The sequence below is a fragment of the Camellia sinensis genome, chromosome 3 (assembly GCF_055761805.1).
Source record: "Camellia sinensis isolate YWXY chromosome 3, ASM5576180v1, whole genome shotgun sequence".
Classification (NCBI taxonomy): Eukaryota; Viridiplantae; Streptophyta; class Magnoliopsida; order Ericales; family Theaceae; genus Camellia; species Camellia sinensis.
The window spans coordinates 32,813,358-32,829,486 of NC_138963.1; the positions used below are offsets into that span (position 1 = coordinate 32,813,358).

At 33.2% G+C, this 16,129-nt stretch overlaps 1 pseudogene across 1 annotated transcript in view; it reads right to left on the minus strand.

The window, feature by feature from the left end:
- Positions 1-1,798: 1,798 nt before the first annotated feature.
- The window catches only part of LOC114264864 (serine carboxypeptidase-like 51), a 68,655-nt pseudogene continuing 54,324 nt past the window's right edge, over positions 1,799-16,129 (minus strand). The window contains exons 5-14 of the transcript XR_014363339.1: positions 5,389-5,566; positions 4,903-4,943; positions 4,731-4,798; positions 4,539-4,644; positions 4,238-4,432; positions 4,062-4,130; positions 3,589-3,639; positions 3,317-3,369; positions 2,872-3,007; positions 1,799-1,911 (exon numbers count right to left, since the gene is read on the minus strand). The product of XR_014363339.1 is annotated as a serine carboxypeptidase-like 51 (transcript). The remainder of the gene's footprint in view (positions 1,912-2,871; positions 3,008-3,316; positions 3,370-3,588; positions 3,640-4,061; positions 4,131-4,237; positions 4,433-4,538; positions 4,645-4,730; positions 4,799-4,902; positions 4,944-5,388; positions 5,567-16,129) is intronic.

Below are 16,129 nucleotides of genomic sequence, written 5' to 3' on the forward strand. Positions count from 1 at the left end.
GTAAGTGGCTTCCAAATTAAAAAAGTTTGAACTGTCCTTTTCACTTTAAAGGGACCAATGAGAGATTTTTGGCCACATATTCCTAAAACTTTTACTACCATAATTTTTTTTAAAAGGGCTTTGGGCAATCTTTTTTTTTTTTTTTTTTTGGGGGGGCATCCCATTAGTTGCATGATGGCGTCACCTTTGACTTAGTCTCATATTTTTAACATAATTATATCAATTTTTTTTAAAATTTTAATTCATATATAATACTTAGATTTTTTTTAATCAGTAATTGATGGGTCGAGTGGAAGAAAATGTGATGTTACCATCTTCTTGTTTGTTTATATTTGTCTATTTTATTATCTATCCACTATAAATATTAATTTTGATCACTTTAATTTTACTAAATATTAGGTTAATATAATTACCCCAACCTTATAAAGTTAACTATATTATTCTCAAACCTTAAGGGATATGAGTATAATTTATCTAAAAATATAGTTTTCCAATCTAGTTGAGTAAAATTTAAGAATATAGAATTTTTTTGTTTTTTTTTTTACTACAAATGTCAAACGAGAAAAAAAATCAACAAAAAAAATTATGATAAAAGTTAAGCCCAAATACCAAATATAGGAGAATTACAAATTAACGGGATGTAGGCTCATTTTACCAATTTTCTCTTTGTTTAGTTAACCAAACAGTTTAAATAAAATATTTTTTAAAGTAGATTTGCTCATCTCACTCAATGTTATTTAGAGAATTTTTCCCTTTTGCTCCCCAGCAAATACATAGCATTATTCTTCAAAAAAAATTGTCATGAATTTTTTTCAAGTATTAACCAAATACTGAAAATTAAAAAAGAAAATTTTTATTTTATGCAAAAATTATTTTAAATCAAAACTAATTTCTTGTTGTAATTTACGTCAAGACAAATGAAACCATAAAGAAAATGATTACAAAAATATGTTGCACCAAATGATAAATATTCCAAACTCCAAATTACTTTTTGCAATATATACTTACTCAAGAGGTTTTTGCTAAACAAAGATCTAGCAAAGATAAGATGTATGTAATTTTATTTTCATTTTTGAAGTGACTGTTTATGTGACTTGAATCTGTTGCTAAGACAACATCTGGGTTACTGCTAGGGCTGAGCAAGCAATCCGTAAAATTCGTAATCCGATCCAGTCCAGTCCAATCCGATAGGTTTAGATTGGTTTTTTGAATCCGCGGTTCGGTTCCGGATTGAAGAATTAAAAATCCGTAGTCTACGGATTGGTTCCGGATTGAACCCCACGGTTCCGGATTGGAACCGATCCGAACCGTATACAAATAGTCTATATTTTTATTATACATTTCCCCCCATAGTATATTCTCTTAATTCTATATAAAATCTAAACTCAAATCAAACCTAAAACCATATAATATCTTCTTTTATTACTCTTGTTTGTTGGTTTTTAGTTTTAATTTGTAATGGTTTAAATATTTATAGTGAAACCAATTTTCTTATGGTTGTTTAAATTTTAGAATAGTATGTCGCTATTATAGAAAAATATGTTGCTATTGTGGAACTAATATAGCGCTGTTTATATTTTTATAAAATTAAAGTGTTATAAATATATTTTGGTTATTTAATTATGTGAATCCGTGGTCCTAAACCGATCCAATCCGTATTTAAATGGATTGGTTCGGATTGGTTCCATGATTTAAACGGATTGGATTGGTTTCAATATTTTAGGAACCGTAGAAAACGGATTGGTCCTGGTTTTATTCCAATCCGGTCCAATCCGGACCATGCTCACCCCTAGTTACTGCGTGAACTTCAAGAATTTGGCTTTTTTCATCAATAATCTATCATGATTTACTTGGTGATCGAGTTATATTGCTGATCATCTGTAGAGAAATGCAAGGCTGATCTACAGGGACCTGCACATAGATAACAACAACGGTAGGATTTGAATTCGTGAGGGTCACTCGCATTAACACAGAATCAAAGTTTTCAAAATGTAGAATGCTAAATCCTGTTTTGTTTAGGACGCAATTTTATGGTTAAAATGTCTACATTATACGAGACTAAGAAAGAACTATATGTGCTTTCTAAGACTTAATCTATGTCAAAACAAGACTGGTATTAATTCATCTCTTAATTTGTTACTTATGGTTGTGCATACCAACAATTTTTTTTTAGTGAAAAAGATTCAAGAGGCCTTTTATGTAGAAAGTGACCTTCCCATAAACGAAAATTAAACATACAATACATAAATATGTATGCATATACAAATGCATGCTTATATTGTTGAATCATTAAAAGCAGAAATAAAGAGGATTTAGAGTTTGTTTGGTATGACTTCTTGAAAGTTGATTATCAAAAAGCGGAAATTAAAGCATTCCTTCCTCTGCTTCTCAATAATCAATTTTCTTCACCTTATTTATGTTACTTCTATTTCATAAACAATAGATAGAACTGCACCAACCCTGCCCACTTTCTGACATTGTGAGTGCTATTATCAACCAAGTATCAATGTCTACTTGTTTGATCATGCCTTGAATGTAGTTTATTGGTAGTGAATGTGAGCCTAAAAAATTTAGGAGCAAGGATGGACCTAGGGGTGGTTAATAGGGGCAATTGCAAGTATCAATGTCCACGAACCGGTCTTTGCTTAGAATCTAGTCGAAAATGATGATTTACTTGATATTTACTTTTACATAAGACACATCAATCTTGTGAGATTAATCTGAGTATAGCAATGTTTTAAACTCTGCTTTCGGTTGTTTAGATATCAATTTAGTACTAATGAATTGAAAAACCATGGCTAAGAATGATGACGATAAGAACAATAACAGTGACTATAAGAGGCAATAATAATGTTATAGAATCACACTTACGAAGTGGCTAGCTCCAAGAATCCAATAGAAGAAGAGGTTTTTGTAGGACCTTACGAATGCTTTTGTAGTTATATTATCTTCTCCCCAGAACGAAGGAGTTCGGCTCAAGTTCAAATAGTTTTTCAAACCTTCCCATCTGCAAAATTTAGCTTATTAGCAAATCTCACAGAAATCCAAAATACATTTTCCAAAAAATGTTTTCTGCATAAAACGTTTTTTACAAAGACAAAAGAAGCATAAATTTAAACGGTGCTGCTTGAGGGCCCTAAATTTCGGGGCTCGAATGCCCCGAAATTCCATTTCAAGTAAAAAAAAAAAAAAAAAAAAAAAGGAAAAAAGAAAGAAAGAAAAAAACAGTTTCCAAAAATGGAAATTAGGGGTATTAGGGGCAACTTTTTTAGGGCCACCAATCATTTTCCAAATTTAAAATGGAAAGAACCGTCACTTGAGTTTGTCAACCCATGCTTCTGTTCCTTTGGTTGCACATATGAGACCAATCTGTCATACATAACATATCAAAACCAAATAAATGCAAGACTTTGGAGGAAATTAATCTTCTTAAAGAATCTATCGTAACAACTCTACTCTTATTTTCATTGCATTGCATTGTTGTTCTAAAATGAAGTATATCCTTGTCTACACTCTTTTCATCCAAAGTTCTCTAATTTCTATCTAACATGTTCATCTACATTGATAATCACAAGATATTCATAATACCTGTCCATTGTAAATGGTCACATTTATGCCTTTGACCAGGAGTTTATCAACCTAAAAAATGCGACAAAGGTTATAACTCAAAGGAGTTCTTCTACGAACACATAAAATTGGACACAAAATACACATGAATAAACAAGATTTTTTAGGTTTGTTAGTGGGGTCCACTTTTTGAAAATCTTATCATTCCATGTGTATTCTATAACCTATTTTTGTGCTCGTGGACTTATTCCAACTCTAGCAAACAAACAAATAGCCAATAGCTCTAAATTGGACTTGGAAAGAAAAAGAGTAAACATTATTAGTCCAATTCCATTTCATTCTTCACAGGGCCAAGTAAATGGAAGGTAATTTGAAATTGTTGATTGAGAATTACCATAATGCCCAATTTAACTTCATGTTGTCTACAACCGAAAACAGTCATTTCTTAGGTGCAACTTGCAAGTGAGTTTAAACATTGAAATAGTCATATTTACTCTTTGATTCTTGGTTTCATGAAGTCTCCAGCCATGGCTGAGAAAACAATTCCACCCTGTCCATCCCACCTACACGATTTTGGGTAAAATTGTTATATGTAAAATTTTATAGTCATGCATCACACCCGCTTTGTTTTCAAATAATTTGTTTTAATAGCACGGGACAACTTACGTTACGTTCTCTGGAATAGCTTCTGTTTTATAGGCCCGTTCATCACTGTACCAAGGTCAGGACCCAATGCACCATTAGTCAATGAAAATATCTTGGTGCTCATATATGTCGAGTACCTATCCACCAATAGTCCATTTGAATCAAACGTTCTTGATTCAACGGGGTCATTGCCATGATCCAACATGAAGTTATAGAAGTCCTGCAATTCAAACACAAAGTGACTCAACATTCTAAATCCCAGTTGTATATATCTATGCTAGTGTTTGTCTGTGTCTATGTCTCTGTGTGTGTCGATAGGGACTTACCACATCATTACTGTTTGCTGAAATAAAATTCTCAAGCACTTCCCAAGTGTTTGTTGCAGCTTCATACTTTCCTTCTGCAATTTCCTTCTTAATATTTTGCGCTAAACTGCTCTTGCATGTATCGTGGTTAGGCTAAGAGTATATTCACTCTCTTTATTCAAAATTTGTTTCAAAAAGCAATTTTAACAAAACCTGTTTGAACTGTACAAGGCATTGCTATCGAGTCGTGACAAGTCCTTGAGAAGAGGTCCTCATGAAAACTTCACATGTACAATACGTATATTCAAATTAAATGAACCAAATTTAATTTTCTTTTATACCAAACAGATAAAGAGATTTGGTTATAATCAAGCAACCAGCATACCACATAATCTACAGGAGAAATCCAACTGTCTCCCAAAGCAACTCTTATATACTACAATGCAAGAATGCAAGAATTAGGAAAAAAAAGGTCGTATTTAGAGGGTAATTATTGGACACAAATTTTCTATAGTTTTTGCTTTCTATATTTTGCTCTCAAAAAGCAAAAAATGGCAGCTGATACAGAAATTTGTTTGGTTTCTAAAAACTGCTTTCAGGGACTTTTTCTAAGAGCACCATTTTCTAGGAAACACTTTAAAAATATTTTCTGAATTTTAAAAAACTGTTTTTGCACAAAAATGAAAACGACTTGAAAAGAGTGATTATTTTCAAACTTTTCATTGTTTTGTTTCAAAAAACACAAAAAAATAAATAAATACAAATAAAAACAATACAAAACAAGTTCTTTATGTTTATATGAATAGTGAATTTTGAACCAATCATTGCTATCAAAAGCAAGAAAAGTACTTCCAAAACAGTAGACAGTAACTATTACCTCCAAGTTGTAGCTTTAATTCCTCTGCTTCGATAGCTTTAAGAGCCAATAACCCAAGAGTAACTGCAAATTTTCCTCCATGTGACTCTGCAATAATGAACAGAGGACTCTTTTGTAAGGTTTCATTTCCATTGAAAAGGGCCTCCAACATCGAAGTCAAATCAATCGCTGCCTCTGCATCGGTCCTAACTACCAGACTCGCATGTTGTACATAACTAAATCTGGTTCCAACCGGGCTGTCTTACAAGAACAAACACAGATCACATGAAACTACAAAAATTAAAGTTCATTAAGTTATTATGATTAAAAAAAAAGAAAAAGAAGAAGGTATGTGGATGTGAAATTTACCACAGATAAGAGATCGGCTTTGGTGAGCCATGTTGAATTTAGTGGCATCAAATCCATGTCTAATTGTCCGATTTCTAAGAAATTTCCAAACCCAACTCCAGAAGCCCCCTATGAATAGTGCATTTTTTTTTTTGTTGGTAGTTTCATGTTTTACTGGAACTACTTACAAGACCTCCTTGGAGCCATAAAATTATAGGCCATGGATTGGAAGGATCCTCAACTCTTTGAGGACTTAAAGCCACCAAAACATGTGGGCCTCTACATTACACAATGCACAACAATGAATAAGGTGCTGATAAATAGTACTAAGAATTACACTATTGACAAGAGATTAATGCTAGGAACACAGAAAACCAGTCACAGGTTCAAACACCTGTCCATGTTTTGCATCCGGTTCTGTGATTGGTTTATGTGCGCATAGTTGACCTATTGACAACCACCACAAGAATAAAGTAGTTGGGGGATATTGTTTTCAGATTTCATAGAAAAATTTGACATACTGGGTTGAACTTCAACATATCCCCATTGTTCCGAACCATCATCAGTCCCTGCAGTAACATGGAAATTTGCATGAACTAATGATAAGTTTAAACCCAATTGTAAAGTTTAGCTTAGTCGCGAGCTATGCGCTATATCTACCCTTGCCAATCAAGCCTTAGCTTAGCTTAGTCGTGATTCACTATTATTGGATTCAGACAACATCTTTGTTGGATTCTGAAAAGGAATTTCCAAACGCTCGGTCATGTTGGTTTTTTACAATTGAAAAATTAGACTTGGATTTCTTCATTACCTATTTTATGTGTTGCATTACTTGTAGTTGTTTGTTTAATTTGCAAATTCATGTGACATACATAGACTGGTTCGGAGTTGTTTTGTATTTTCACCCTCTGAACACTCTTTTTCGACTAAGTTTGAGGCGTTTTCGACGATAACTCCCAACCTATGTGTATTAATTACATGCCGTCTGTCCTCACAGGTCCTATTTGTCATGAGGAAGTTGCCCGTTACATCCATAGAGTGGTTCGGGACTGTTTTGTATTTTCGCCCCCTGAACACCCTTTTTTGACTAAGTTTAAGGCGTTTTCGACTCTAACTCCCAACCTATGTGTGTTAATTACATGCCGTCTATCCCCACAGGTCCTATTTGTCACGAGGAAGCTGCCTGTGACGTCCATAGAGTGGTTCGGGGGGGGGGGGGTTTTGCATTTTCGCCCTCCGAACGCTCTTTTTCGACTAAGCTTTATGTGTTTTTCACTCTAACTCCCAACCTAAGTGTGCTAATTACATGTCGTCTGTCCTCTCAGGTCCTATATGTCATGAGGAAGCTGTCCGTGACATCCATAGAGTGGTTCAGGAGTTGTTTTGCATTTTCGCCCCCCCCGAACGCTCTCTTTCGACTAAGTTTTAGGTGTTTTTTACTCTAACTCCCAACCTCCGTGTGCTAATTACATGCCGTCTGACCCCACAAGTCCTATTTGTCATGAGGAACTTATCCGTGACATCCCTAGAGTGGTTTGGGGGCTATTTTACGTTGTTGGCCCCCAACGCCCTTTTTCGACTTAGTTTATGGGGTTTTCGACTCTAAATATCCAAATGAAGGGAGACTTAAATCTTGACTCAAATGTTCAATTCAAAGGCTATATTTGCTTCATTTGAAGTTTATCATTTAGCGAACTGCCATTCTTGTGATAAGATGAGAATTTTTAAAAAGAAAATTGGTTTTTGCCATTGGTGTTCATATCAAATGAAGTTTTTATTTAAAATCCAAGTGAAAATGAGTGATGATTGGGAGATTTAACACTAACTGTACAATTGCTCTGAAAATTCAAACAGCTGTCAAAATTATGTAGTTTTTGTGATATAGCCATCAACATATTCCTAACTTCAACATATCTATGTACCAACATTATCCATCCACCATATTACTTTTATTAATTTATGCAAATTCTTCCATGCTATCATATTTCGTAAAATATTCATAGATTTAGGGTTTCCATATATCTTTTTTTATCAATATGTAATTCCTTAAAGTCAAGAAATAAAAATATATATGCAACTAGGAGTTGAAACCACAATCACAATGTACTTAAGTAGAAAACTGCAATCCAGAATGTTTGATACAAGATTGTGTAGAATTTAAACATGATGAAAAAACTTCTCAAAAGAAATGTGAATGAGGCAAATAATGTTCCTATACCAGTTAATGCATACCAGATAATAAGCCCCAAACACTAGTAAATTCAGAAATTCTCCTACGATTTTCTGTTTTAGTTCATAACAAAGTATAAATTACAAGAAGGAAAAAAAATTGAAACTGCTAAATAATGAATGTGTCCTAATTGTACACTGCCCATATAGTTAAGGTAATCCACAAGACATAAAATAGAAACAGTTCAAAGAAAAAGACGGTTAACTGAATAATAATCTCAGTACAACACCACAATCTGATTATATTAATATACCTAGATAGGAGTACCAGTAAGACACCATTGACGATCAGCAGTAAGTGTAGCTGCATCCATAGACATTTGATTCTTAGAAGATTTTATGGTATGTCCCTCGTTAGGCACCACCCTAAACCATCTCACTGAGTAAAGTCCCCCATTTTCTTTAGCCTTCTACAAAGTAAAACTATAGAATGGAAGAAAAATTTATATTGATTTTATCTGTACATGCTACTTAAGCAAGATGTGCTCAAAGATATGACATAAATTCAAACAAGAACCCTTTAGGATACCTCTGTTGAAAATTCTGAAGAAAAAACTTCATAGGTGGTTAGGAGAACATCACTCTGAGATAGAATTTTTGCATCCTTTGGCTTGCTTTGTCCATAATGAACATAGAGAGATAGAGAAGTGTCATTTTGGTTAATTTGGCTACATAGAAGATATATTTACTATTTAATAATGCTTTTAATGTGACAAATAGAAATACATTGTTTAGCCATTAGTTCATAAAGAAACATAATGGCATTGTCTTTCCAGCTTCCTGTCCTCCTCTTCATGTCCAGATCATGTTATTTTACTGCTATATATCTAAACCAGTCCACTGTGATGGTACTCTGTCGCTGTGATCTGCCTATTCTAAATCTAACATCTTATTTTTCATGTTTTCTTTTAAAAAATGTAAGAAATGATTGTGTTATATATTTATGTTCCTTGAATAAAAACAAGAAAGGGAAAATGTTTTTTTACTTGGATGTAATTAATTGTGATGGAAACAAAGATACAGGGCAAATGGATTAAACCTTTGATTCATTAACAAATTTTGGATACCCACAAAGGGAGATGTTAGATTTTTGAAGGAATTTTAATCAAATTGGAAACTTGTGAAAGGTGTAAATGCTTCCTTTTTGGCTTAAATCCCCAAAATTGAATGTCCCTACATCAAGCCTGTGACGCCCTCAAAATAAACCAAAAAATAGACATCCATGATACAAGAAAGAGATATCACATTTCATAAATCAGAGTATTCTTACAGAATGTATTATATGTTGACAACAAAAGTAAATGCCCTACGGGCTTACAACTTTCCAAGTCAACACTTGGTTACAAAAAGGAGAGTACTAACTCTACACAAAATAAGCCCTTAGCTTGATATACATATAATACAAAAAAATAATCAAAAAGGTCTCTTAGCCACTAAGCCTCCCAAGCTACGTCCTTGGAGGTGGTATGTCATCTGCTCCTGAAAATGATGTCCCAAATAGGGTGAGCTAACACCCAGTAGAGATATGCTAAACATAGTATGAACAATAACTAAAACGTTAGCACTTGATAAATGTTTAACTCATAAAAACCAACATACAGTACAATCCAGTTCCATAATCCTTTACTTAACCAATTCTCAACTTGTAAGCACGGCTCAAAACCTGGCTAAACAACTTAAATGAGACTACATCTCATGCTAACAATACTTCAAACTTCCATTTCACGGAAATTTCGTCCGCGGGATTCGGCACCCATGTGTAATTATTTTCTTGTGGCCATTTTACGGAAATTTCATCCGCAGGACTCGACACCCATGTATAGATATTTTTGAATTATCATTTTACGGAAATTTCATCCGCGGGATTCGGCACCCATATATAATTATTTTTGAATTACCATTTTACGGAAATTTCATCCGCGGGATTTGGCACCCATGTATCCAAATACTTATCATATACAATGACCAATCAATACACATATTCGTTGTATTATTCCAACTGTCATACTCAATGACATACTCAAATTGATTAGTTTTAATTCACCTAATCATCATGTAGTGTCTACAACAATCAAGACTATCCTCCACCGATAGCCCAAAGCAGTTATTTCTAAACAGATAATAAATGCACCAACAGATAAATTATCAATAATTCTCAAAGGTGAGTGATTATTAAATCCAACTCCACCATTCGACTACATAATGAGCCAATTTCATTATTCCCAACTCAATTTCATATTTCCATAACATTCCCAAATTTATTATATAAATTAACTCATAACAAAAATTAAGGCTTTCTCCCCTCTTTCCAATATTGACCCAAAGGTCCAAATATTATCATTAAACAACTGCAATCTCATTTTAGGACCCAAATACACATGTATTGGCCCAAAAGAACAAAACCCCTCTTTTCATATTGAAACCCTAACACCCACAATTACCCAACTTCAACATTACATCAAAATGACAACAAGTTTATGTCAAAGACCATAAATATGAGTAGTTATCCCTACCTCAAAGTTTGAAGCCCAAAGGGAAAGATGAAGAAACCCAAAAATGCTCCAAATCAACACTTTTTCTGATCCAAAGATAGCCCAAGCCAAACTCTACCTTTTATACAAAGGAACTAAGGTAGAAACACTCCAGAGCTAGATGGATTCTTAGAGAGAGAGAGAGAGAGAGAGTTAAAAAAGTGATTTAAAATGACCTAGCTGCGATCTGATATACGTATGACCTGCTCGAGCGGAGAATAGGACGCTCGAGCGTCAGACACAAAAACTTAACCCGCTCGAGCACAAAAAGACCCGCTCGAGCGCCAAGGCACAACAGCAAAACGCTATCCGCTCGAACGCAAAGGAAAACCAGCTCGAGCGTAGATTACACTCTTCCAGTACTTTTACAGTCATAGAACACCCGCTTGAGCGCAAGTGTACCCGCTCGAGCTCGACCCGCTCGAGCGTAAAGAAATCAGCTCGAGCGTGGAAAACACATCTGCAGTATTTTTGCAGACGGAAAAACTACTGAAGGTATGCAAACTCTGCTCGAGCGCAAGAAGACCCGCTCGAGCGGATCACTAAAAATCTGGGCAACAAGAGTTGGGACAAAAGCTCAACCAACCTGTTTGAAACACGCCCAAGGCAATTCTAAACTCAAATGCAAAGAGTTCAAGGACGAAAATGAAATACAGACAACAACAACTGTCAACGGAACCGAGTTCGGAATACAGTAAACATGAGAGGGGAAAACCGGGATCGCTATAAAGACTAAGGGTAATAAGGACTTATTTAGCCCCAAAATTATTTAGCAGATTGATATAGTAGATTGAAAATTATGGTTCATATAGCAGATTATAGTTAGGAATCAAGTATGAAAAAAAAAAACTGTAAACTTGAAATTCAAAGTCAAGAACATGATTGGAAGATAAACTTGGAATAAATAAATGATCTATGTACCCAACAAGACCAAGTTATAGGTGCAGAATCAAAATGTAAAAAGTATGATCAGGTATCAAGCCAAACAAGCCTCCTGTCTATCTGTGCTAAGTCTATAAATCAAACTTAAATTCATTTTGAAACTCATTAAAATTTTAAATTAAATAAAATAACTTACCACTCAGCTCAAACTCTATTCAACTTGTTTATAATCCTAATTGAATCATAATACTAATTCAATCTCAAACTATAGATTCAACATTGAAATGGCCAAAAAAAAGTAGAGCCTCCTTCATCAATATTCAAGCTTGCTTTTTGCTGTTGTGGGTTGTTGTTGTTTTCCTCCTCCGTTGCTGTAGATTTGTTATACTCTTCTAATTCCATCTTGGCTCCTTGGCTCCTGCAGCTTTTTCATTCCAGGTTTGCTTATCTTCTTCACTCAATTCCTACAAGTACAAAACCAAAATTTTCAGTACTTCTTTTTACATTTTCAAAAAAAGAATTACCCAAACAGATAGTTAAATTTCACACCTTCCATTTCACTGAAATGAGGGCATTAAGGGTAGAGTCATTAATTCCCGGCCTCTCTTCCAACAAGTTCTTCCTTGCCTCTTTGCTGTATTATCAACAAAAATAACATAGTATAAGAAACATAGTATAAGAAAATATAAAGCAAATTTCATTACATTTTGTTGTACTGTTAATGTCTGCTAATTCTTTGATTCACCACCATATGGCTAATCCGTGACTACTAGCAATTCTAGCATTATTGTGAATAAAAATAAAATGACCAAAATTTTAGGTATTTACTTTTAATCTTGTTAGGTATATATATAGGTCCTTATAACATATTTTAAAATGACTGACCTGAATAAAAGGAATGAGGATGCAGGCTTCTTCGGTTTGTTGGGATCATCAATCTTCTTCTTCTTCTAGCGATTCTCTTTCGTTTTCTGTAACAAGAGCAGACATAATTTAGCGGTCACAAAAGCCAAGCTTCATAAGAAGGTATCGACAATTCATTGTTATAAGGCCAAACCTTGATTATGTTATCGGTTTTCTCCTCCTTCTTGTCTTGCTTGTGAATTTTCATCTTCTCATCCTCTTCTTTTTTGGGATTGGTAGACTCTTCCTCGTTCCTCTACTTGTAAGCCTCCATTTCTTCCAAATACTTTTCCATGTTTTGCTTTGCAATTTGTAAGTTCCCAAAATATGAAATTGTTGTTGCAGAGACACAGAGAGAGAGAGAGAGAGAGAGAGATTGAGAGAGAAAGATAGAGTTAATTGAACCTTTTCATAAGGCTTCTTCTGTTTCTCTGTCATGTTATTCCATTCTTCAATTACCTCCCAGCCACTCTTGCTCTCTGCTCTTTGCTCATTTCTGAACATGAAAAACGCAGACATCGGTTGCTTCGGTTTCAACGGGTCCTTTTCTTTCCTGTAGAAATTCAATGAGACAAAGATTAGAGAGAGAACAAGAAGAAGGGGGGAGAGAGAAATATAGAGAAAATTACTAAATTTACTTATTCAACTGAGGAAACTGCTCTTCCTCCAACAGCCTCATGGCTTGAGTTGTGAATGCCAAAGACGCAAACATTGGTTGATGAGGACTCAAACTGTGAAGATCAAAATGATGAAGATAAAAAATCTTAACTCCATTTTTTTCCTCCTTCTGATCTTTCTTTCTGCTGTTGGTGCAGAGGAGGCGGCCTATGATGGAGTACCAAAAGGCGGCAAAAACCTTATTCTGTGACTCGGCCATTTTGAGACACAGAGAGAGAGAGAGAGAGAGAGACTGTGAATGGCTGCAAAAATTGTCGTGAGAGAGAGAGAGAGACTGTGTGGAATGGTTGAACTGAAAGTGATTAATATATATGGATAGACAGAGGGGACAGGGGATCCCTGAAGAAAGCAAGGGAGATTTTTTTTCAGACAGTGATGGCTGAGTGAGAGAGACACATTTGAACATGAATATACTCTCTCCCTCTCTCTCATCAGTAGTCTATAGTATGTTTCTAACATTCCTTATTTTCTTTGAACACGCTTTCCCTCTGTTCTCTGGAAGTTTCATTCCTTCCTACCTTCCTAATTTCCAAAAGGCAATATATCCTAATATGCTTATTCCATAATTTTCATAATTTGAATTATTTACCATATGAATAATTTGAATAATTTGAATTATTTATAATATGAATAATTTGAATAATATTTGAATAATTTCCATAATTTGAATAATTATCCTAATAATTTGAATAATTTCCATAATTTGAATAATTATCCTAATAATTTGAATCATTTTCATAATTTGTATTATTTACAATATGGAGGGAGGAATGATCCACGGAGTCTATCCTAATTTCCATAATTTGAATAATTTGAATTATTTACAATATGAATAATTTGAATAATATTTGAATAATTTAAATAGTTTCCATAATTTGAATAATTAAGCTAATAATTTGAATAATTTTCATAATGGGCACCCAAATCATGTGCTAGACAATTAGACAGCAATTAGAGTATCTCTAACACTTACTCAAAAAAAAATTTAATATTAAATTTGAATAAAAAATTAATGAAAGTTTCATATGATACTATGTGTTCCAATGCTAATTTTTAATTTTTATCAAACAACTGGTTGACAAGAGGTCGTCCGACTTATGTAAATTTTCATCAAACAATCAGTTGATCGGGAGGATAATCGGCCGGTCATCCGGTGTACGGTGAAATCTCTGCAAAAGTAACGACTATTTGTAAAAATTTGATGAACGATGAAGCCTCCCTCAATCTGATGAAATTTTTTATTTTCCTTTCATTTGATATGGGTTTGATGCCATGGTTGGAGCAACAAAAGTGTGCGTATTTTAACAAATTTAAATTTGATGAAAAATTTCAGTAAAAGTTTGAGACACTCTTATCGGAGTAGAAAAAAATAAGTATATGCATTTATACTTAGGGCTTGTTAAGGAAATGGTTTTTTTAGTAATTTTGTTAAATTATGAGGTGAAAAAAATAAAGTGTTTGAGAATAATTTTTTGAATTTAAAAAAAAAAGAAGTACAGAAAGAAAGAAATGAATCTTTAACTTTTTTATATGATTTTTTAAAACTTTTTTAATGATTTTTTGATTTTATTTTATTTTATCAGTTTCCCAAACAACCTCTTAAGCTTAATTTCATATCACTTGATGGGTAAACGAAACAAATATCACATGTTTCTTTTTTGTCTCTTTAAATTTTGTTGATTTATAAAATTATTCATGTCACAAAAATCATCATAAGAATCAAATAAGATCCAATAGGATAGAGAAGAGAAAAGAGGTAACAAGTAATGTAGATTCGTGTAAACTATCATGATGATTTACATTCATTTATATAATGCTACTTTTTCTTTTTATTTTTTAAAGAAGTGCTGAAATTTCAATCCTAACATATAGTTTGGTAGAAAAACCATGATCATAGGGTAATTATTTAGTAATTTCAAAACATTATGTAATATTATTTATATGATATTCTAAATTAATCATGTAGTAAAATATTGTATGACTGAAATACAGAGATTTATACCTTTATTAGATAATTAAAAGACAAATGATGACTGTGTGTTGTGATTTTTCTCATTTGCCGAGATTAATTATCATATAGACAATGTCATATGACGATAAAAAAAATATAGACAATGTTATATGATAATCCAAAAATATTTAATAATTTTTATGATCATATTGTATACAAAAGAAAAAAAATTGAAAATAAAAAATTGAGGGTGCTAGTTGACAATTGGATGGGATAATAAAATTAGCATAGGTAGGGAGCCTGGATTTTGGGTACGTTTGTAGTATCCCACCCCTATCTAGATTGTATCAAATCAGGGAGGGGCAAATTAGGACGGAATGAGGGTAAGTTAATTTTATAGTTGTAAAAATGGGGATACTAATACAAAATCAGAGATAATATAATATATTAGGAATAATGATTTATTATTAATAAGAGTTAAAGTATGTAAGATGAGAATTAAATTAATGTGTGAAAATGAATGTTAAGTCTCATTCTTTAATATTAGAAAAAAGATTGGGAACTCTAAATTAAGAGTTTTAATAGCTTTAATTGGTGTGTGGGTCCCATATGAGGTGATGTTTTGGCTTGGATTTTTTTTTTAAAAAATATTTTCCACATCATTATTACTCTTTTAGAGCTTTCAAATTAGAGAGATGTATAATTTTTGTTAATATTATTATATTAAAAAAATTAAATTATATACATAAATTTGTTTAATAAATATTATCGGGTGTGAGGAAACAAAATTTGTTTCTGCCCCACTTACTCATTAGAGCAAGGCGGGATGGACAAAAATCACCATTTCTAGATATTGGGCATATTACAAGTACATCACTGAAATTGGATGGGCCTGCCCATGATGTGTAAGAGAGGAACATGTAACCCATTTAATAACATTCATTGACACAACCATTCAAAATTTTAACATCATTCACACAATCATTCAAAATTTCATCTCTGATGACACTTTTTTAAGTAGGGATAGTAATAGGGGAGGTTATTCTATAGGTTTTGATATTGAAAATCAGATTTTTTATTCCATTTTGAGATAGTTGAAAAGGCACTATCTCATTGACAGTGTCCAATGGGAGGTTAGAGTGGTACCTGACCCTGTTAGTCCTAACATTTGTTATTTGCATAGAGCATCAAATTCTTAGGTTGTGTTTAAATTATAAATTTAGACCCAAAAAAA